Below are 6409 nucleotides of genomic sequence, written 5' to 3' on the forward strand. Positions count from 1 at the left end.
CATTCCCCAAAACGGTAGTGTCTTGTCCACACATATCCTCTGTTCCACTCTTCTCGGATACGGAAACAAATTACCAAGATGTTCTGACCACAGCTGCAAAGGAAAATAAATTGTACGTTTTTGGTCCACAGAATAAGATCGGTGATCTGTGGATACTGAATACAAACATAGAGACCTGACTCAATACTTGCCAGAATTTGATTAGATAACTGCTGAAGCTTTTGGGGTAGGGGGGAGAGAAACATGCAGATTTTGTCCAGGCTAAAGAAGGGAAAGCACCTGACAGGGTCATTTTATGTCTTCTATCTCTAATAACAGGTAAAAAAAGTCTTAAAATTATGCAGGCAGTGTTTTTGATAAACATACGGTACACAAAAAAGGCATCTAGCAACTACTCCTGCGAGAGACTATTTTACTTGCTCTTTTACAAATACATTTAGCCCCCATCAAGCCATTTTTGGAAGAGGTAGTCACAATTTGAAAAGGGAGCTGTAGTTCATCTGAATGACAAGCCACGGGTTATTTTTCTTTTAAGTCCACAACATTTTTGCTTAAGTGTAGACAACTCTTGAGTTGTCTTAAGAACTTGAGTTCCTAAGAAACTTCACTAGTTAAGAAATTGAAGGGGCGCTTGAGTGGTTCAGTCAGTGAAGCATCCAACTCTTGATTTTGGCTCAGGTCGTGATCTCACCTTTGTGAGATCCAGCCCCATTGTCAGATAGTGCACTAAACTTGGAGCCTGCTTAAGATTCTCTCCCTCTCCCTCTGCCCCTCCCTTGTGCACTCTCGAAAAAAAATTTTTTTTTACAAGATGATAGGGACAATTTGGGAAAGGGGTGGGGGAGGGTAAAAAGGTAAGCTCCAAGAAAGATTAGAGGATTGTGAAAGATAGACCGCTTTATGGCTAAGTCTTTCACTCCTGTTTCCTTCCAGGAAACAGTAGATTGTGAAGAATGGAATTTTTGTTGACCGAATTTTAAAATCTGTTGATCATAATCATCTATTAACTACATGGTACCAACCTCCGAGATACACCCTACATCCTTCAGGTAGCCTGTCTATGACTTTCCCACCAGTAAAGATAATCCTTTGTTTACTGTCTATGCACCTGTGAGTTCAGCATTATTGACATAAATTTTCCAAGTGGGCTTTTTTCAGAAAATTGATAGTCAGGAAGCACAGGTGTATTATGTATTAAAACACTAGAACAGTGGTGTGCTTCAGAATCGGCTGCAGAGTTTGTTAAAACCTCCTTCACTCCTGCCAGATCTCTGTTCTGAGTGAAATTCCTCCCTTCACATATGCTGCTTCTCAGCATAACCCTCCCTTTATGACTGCCTTTGTCCTTTACACATGCCCTATTGCATTTCTTTCAAAAGGTACACGTATTTCCATCTCCCCTAACTTCAGCTATGAATTCAAATAATGACCTCCCTTTCAGATTCCTTACCTTTTTTCCTTTTGTATTAATTAGATCTTCATCAGTGGCAGGAATAGAACCCAAAGAAGGCAACCAGAAAAAGGAAGTCCAGGAAGACACCTGAGTTCAGGGACTCCATGTAAGCAGAGACTCAGAACAATGTCCTTAGGGCTCTGTCTCTATCTTCCCTTCTCTCCGGTCTGCCTCTCTAGGTTTGACTTGATTCTTCAGGTAGATGGTCACCATGTAGGGCGTCCACTGACTTCTAGAAAAAAAAGAAAGAAAAAACAATCCATGTAGTTTGGCAACAACTGAAGTAGAAAGATGATATGTTAGCAGCAAGAAGAACCTCATGTATGTCAGGGGCCTTACCCTCTCCCTTGGGTTTGCCTTTAGAGTCTAGGGTTTACGTGGCCCAGATATTGAGAGGAAGGGCATTGGATGTTCATTCCACCAGGGCTGGCTGTTCCAGGTGCTGGGCTGACCAGGCTCCAGCAGTTGATTCAAAGGTGGACAGCCCTTGGGGCGCCTGTGTGGCTCAGTCGGTTGAGTGTCCGACTTCAGCTCAGGTCATGATCACGCAGCTCGTGAGTTCGAGCCCCGCGTCAGGCTCTCTGCTGACGCTCAGAGCCTGGAGCCTCCCTCAGATTCTGTGTCTCCCTCTCTCTCTGCCCCTAACGCACTCAGATTCTGTCTCTGTCTCTCTCAAAAGTAAAAAATAAACATTAAAAAAAAAAAAAAAAAAAGGTGGAGAGCGCTGCAGGCCCAGCCTAGGCTACCAACACCTCTGCTAGGTTCCCAAAGTTCTGCAGCTAACTGCTTCATAACTATTTCCTCCTCACTTTCTACCCCAGCCCAACAGTTACACAGCCATCCCAACTCAAAGTATGTGTTCAGAGAGTACTTGGCAGAGCATTCCTGACCTCCTTGTCCATGGGAACTCCATTTCTGGCACCTCTTTTCTCTCCTTAGGGTAGTGTCTCTCTGGAACTTGTGCCCACACCACGGGGCAGGCTCTCCCTAGCCCTGGAACAAGAACCAGCTTTTCTTTCTCTTCCCCTTTACTTGGCAATGAAATCTTCATGGCCCACAGGAAAATGCAGAAATGCTCAGCTAAATAGGCTCTAGATCACAGAAGCGTCTCCTTTTCCTACAACATCTAGAAATGCAATAACCATTTAGAAATGCAGTAGAAGAGTCTTCCCTCATCAAAATAGGCAGAGTATACTTTTTCTGAAACAATTGAAAATGACCTGGTTAATTTTCCCTCTTATGTTGCATTAAATTCTCAACAGCTCACCTTATTACGAGTACCAAGATCAACAAATCCAAGAAGCATGGTGCAGGATTAACTTCTCTTTGGGAAGATATTCATTAGTCCCCAGACTAAAGTGGGAGAGAGGAAGAAATTTAAGATCTTTGGGAGAAAAACATCAATAGGATTGGGTGATGGGTCGTCCTGTGTGCTAAGCAAGAAGATGGAGTTACTCAGGTTGTCTTGATGGGTTGAGGATGTCTTCTTACTCCTTATTCAGGAAAGATGGGGGAGAAAAGAGGACTCCTATCAATGGAATACCCACATGGTAGAGTTGAGGAGCAACGTTTAGAGGGGCTGTGATCACAGTGAAGAGGAGTGTCAGGCCAGAAACCTGGGTCAGCCTCTCTGGAAAGTCTCCTCCACACTTCTGTGTCCTCTTAAGGGGGGGGGGGCTTCTCGTACCTTTTTACTCCTTAACTTCTCTGAACAAACATGGTCGCCTGTAATAAACAGAAAAGCATACTCCTTCACTGAACTTTACTGACTTTCTTCCAGGTAGCTTTTTAAAAGTTCAAGAGATTGCAGTATGTAGCTGGCTCAGTCAGTAGAGCATGCAACTCTTAATCTTGGGGTCGTGAGTTCAAGCCCCAAAGTTCAGGAGATAGCTCTCATTTATCAGTTATTCTAGTACAAGTTTATCCACCAGAAAATAGCTCTCTGTGCAACCTGAGCTCAGTGTGTAGCTTTCAGCCATGGAGCTAATTTTGTGCCATGGTTTCACAAATAGAAGAGCTACTTTGACATTTGAAATACTTAAGCCTGTTAGAGATACGACATGTCCTTTATCTACAGGCTGCTATTTGCAAGAGAGGTGTATCTTTTGGAAATTAATGAATATCTCCATAGATTGATATCTCATATTGTACTTACAGGATTATGAGAAAAAAATTCCATGTGATTTAGGTCATTTCTAATGAGGGGGAGAACTAAAACATAAAGCATTTCTTTTGTGCATTTGTGTCTTCAGCCGTGAAACCTGAGAAAGTTAATGGAAATGGTAAATGCATCCAAAAAGTGTGTCTCTTCTAGGAAACAAACAAATCCAATCAAGAAAGGAGAAAAAAATGTAAAAAAGGAAAAGAATATATAAGTATATAAATTTTGAAATGATAAAATCATGCTCTCCTTATTGCTAAAAAAATAAATGCATAGTAATTGGCACTAATGAAGGATTAATAAAATCAACACAGCAAGAAGTAGAAAACTTAAGTAAACAACAAACAACAACCTTTGAATGAACTGAGTGAACATCATTTAAGTGCTGTGTCCAGAGAAGGTTTTGGTCCCAATGATTTTATTGGTAAGTTATCTCATTGGTTCAATAACTAATTGTCAGGGCATCCAGACCCCAATCTCTTATGTTTAATTCATATTCTAAATACCTCCTCGCCACACACACACCTTTTCCCAAACCTGCTTAACTTCCGGCTTTCGCTGCCAAATTCCCTTTGCAGGCCTCCACTGGTTCTCTGGGGCCATCCCATTGTTATTTGATTTCCCAATCAGACTGTGTAACTTCCTTAATACTTTCATATCTCCAGTGGCTTATCTTAGTTGTGGGCAGTGGAGGTTTCAATACAGGATTTTTAAATGAATGAATGAATGAATGAACATACCAATTTTTTATTTATGTTTTTTTCTTTTTCTTTTTTTTTTTCCGATTATTTAAAGGGGAAGGCTGCCGGGGCCCCCGGACAGCTCAGTCGCTTAAGCATCTGACTTGACCTTAAGTCATGATCTCATGGTTTATGAGTTCCGACCCCTGTGTTGGGCTCTGTACTGACAGCTCAGAGCCTGGAGCCTGCTTCAGATTCTGTTTCTCTCTCTCTCCCTCCCTCTCTCTTTCTCTCAAAAATAAATAAACATTAAAAAAATTTTTTTAGTTAAAAAAGTAAAGGGGAAGGCTGCTGATGACCGGGAAGTGGATGAGTGGAATGAAGGCACACAGCCTTAATAGGAATGGAGCTTTTGGAAATGGGTGAGTTGGATCGGGGCTCTCTAGTCCTAACAACCACACACTACCAGGATTTGCCTACTGTGAGATGTTCCACATGTGCTTGAATTCTTGAGGCCTACTTACAATGCAACTACTATTGTCATTTGTTAACTTATTTTGTGTCCTTCATGCTAATCATTACGATATCCTTATTTGAAGAAAGGGTCATTTAATAAGTGATTATTGATTCAGCGAATACATATTGATGGTTATATCCTCAATACTTAACAAATGCCTGGCATGAGGTAAGTGGTCAGTAAATATAGAGAGAGTAAATGAATAGAATCAACTGGTTTAAAAATAGGGCCTGGTTTTCCACTATATATGTCAGTGACTTGTATAAAAGGTAACAATCACCCCCCTCACTTGTTCCAGTTAAGAAAGTAAGTGTGGACTGGTGGAGCACTGGCCTGGTCAATGGCACTACGATGATGCCCTTTCTTACTCCACCGGCACTTCCTCTTTCTGCTCTTGGGCTACTGGACCATCTCCATTTATTAGTGACCTATAAAGGGGCACCGGGGTGGCTTAGTCAGTTAAGGATCCAACTCTTGATTTCCACTCAGGCTATGATCTCATGGTTCCTGAGATAGATCCTGGTGATGGGCTCTGTGCCGACAGAGCGGAGCCTGCTTAGGATTCTCTCTCCGTCTCTCTCTCCTCTCTCCCTTGCTTAAGCTCTTTATCTCTCTCTTTGAAAATAAATAAAATAAACTTAAAAAAGTAAGAGACCTATAAAGACAAATAATTAATATCACAAATACTTCTAGAATTACTCCAGACCAAGTACAGTGCCAGAGACATAAAAAGGAAGAAGACAGTGTCCCTGTCCTTGAGCAATTCACAGATGCCTGTTGTAAATGAGTAACTGGAAAGCAATGCCAAAATCCAAGAACAGCGAAGTGGATTTTTTTTAATGCTCTAGAAAAACACTTGTTGGAGTAAAAGGTCAGAACTATTGGCTATTATGGGACTTAAAAGTTACACATCCGTACCTTTTCCATCTAGAGTCCATGAGCTGAAAGCAAAGAAACGCATGGGGGATGAATGCCTAAGGTGAAGGCATTCACAGTAACAGCTGGCAATTTTTCCATTTGTTACCTCATTTAATCCTCAAATCTCCAATAAGCTAGTTTCTATTATTATCCTCATTTTACATTAGAGACAGAGGCTTCCAGATCTTAAACGACGTCGCTGCCAAGGGCCCTATTTAGAGCTCAGAGAAAAAATAGGTGCCGTATGCTGCTACGTGACATAAGACCAGGAAGCCCTGAGACTGGGAAGCCATCACCTGGAGAAGAAGACAGGTGCTGGCCTTCAGGAGGGGCTTTCATTTTCCCAACAAGGAAGCCCAAATGGGCCAGGCCAAATCATTTCCCAGGCTGAGGCTTAGGGAGGTGAGCATGACCTTGGGACCCTTGCTGCGCGTCCCAGGAGGAGAGTTGGCAGAGATCGGGTGCGTGAGCTTGGTGGAGAAAAAAGAGAAGAACCCGCAAGCGAGCTGAAGAGAAGGAAGCAAGGAGGCAGAAAGTGGGGGAGGGGAAGAGAATCTGGGGAGAGAGCTGGGGAGACTTGGGGGATGGGGGAGGAGACAGACCGGAAAACTGGGAAGAGCTGGGGGAGGGATCCGGGAGAGGGAAGCTGAAGAGGGCAAAGCGGAAGGGCAGCTGGTGGG

This window comes from Lynx rufus, unplaced genomic scaffold, assembly GCF_022079265.1.
Source record: "Lynx rufus isolate CCGP_SWC_20201006 ecotype Redwood Valley unplaced genomic scaffold, mLynRuf1.p SCAF_1, whole genome shotgun sequence".
In the NCBI taxonomy this organism is placed as follows: Eukaryota; Metazoa; Chordata; class Mammalia; order Carnivora; family Felidae; genus Lynx; species Lynx rufus.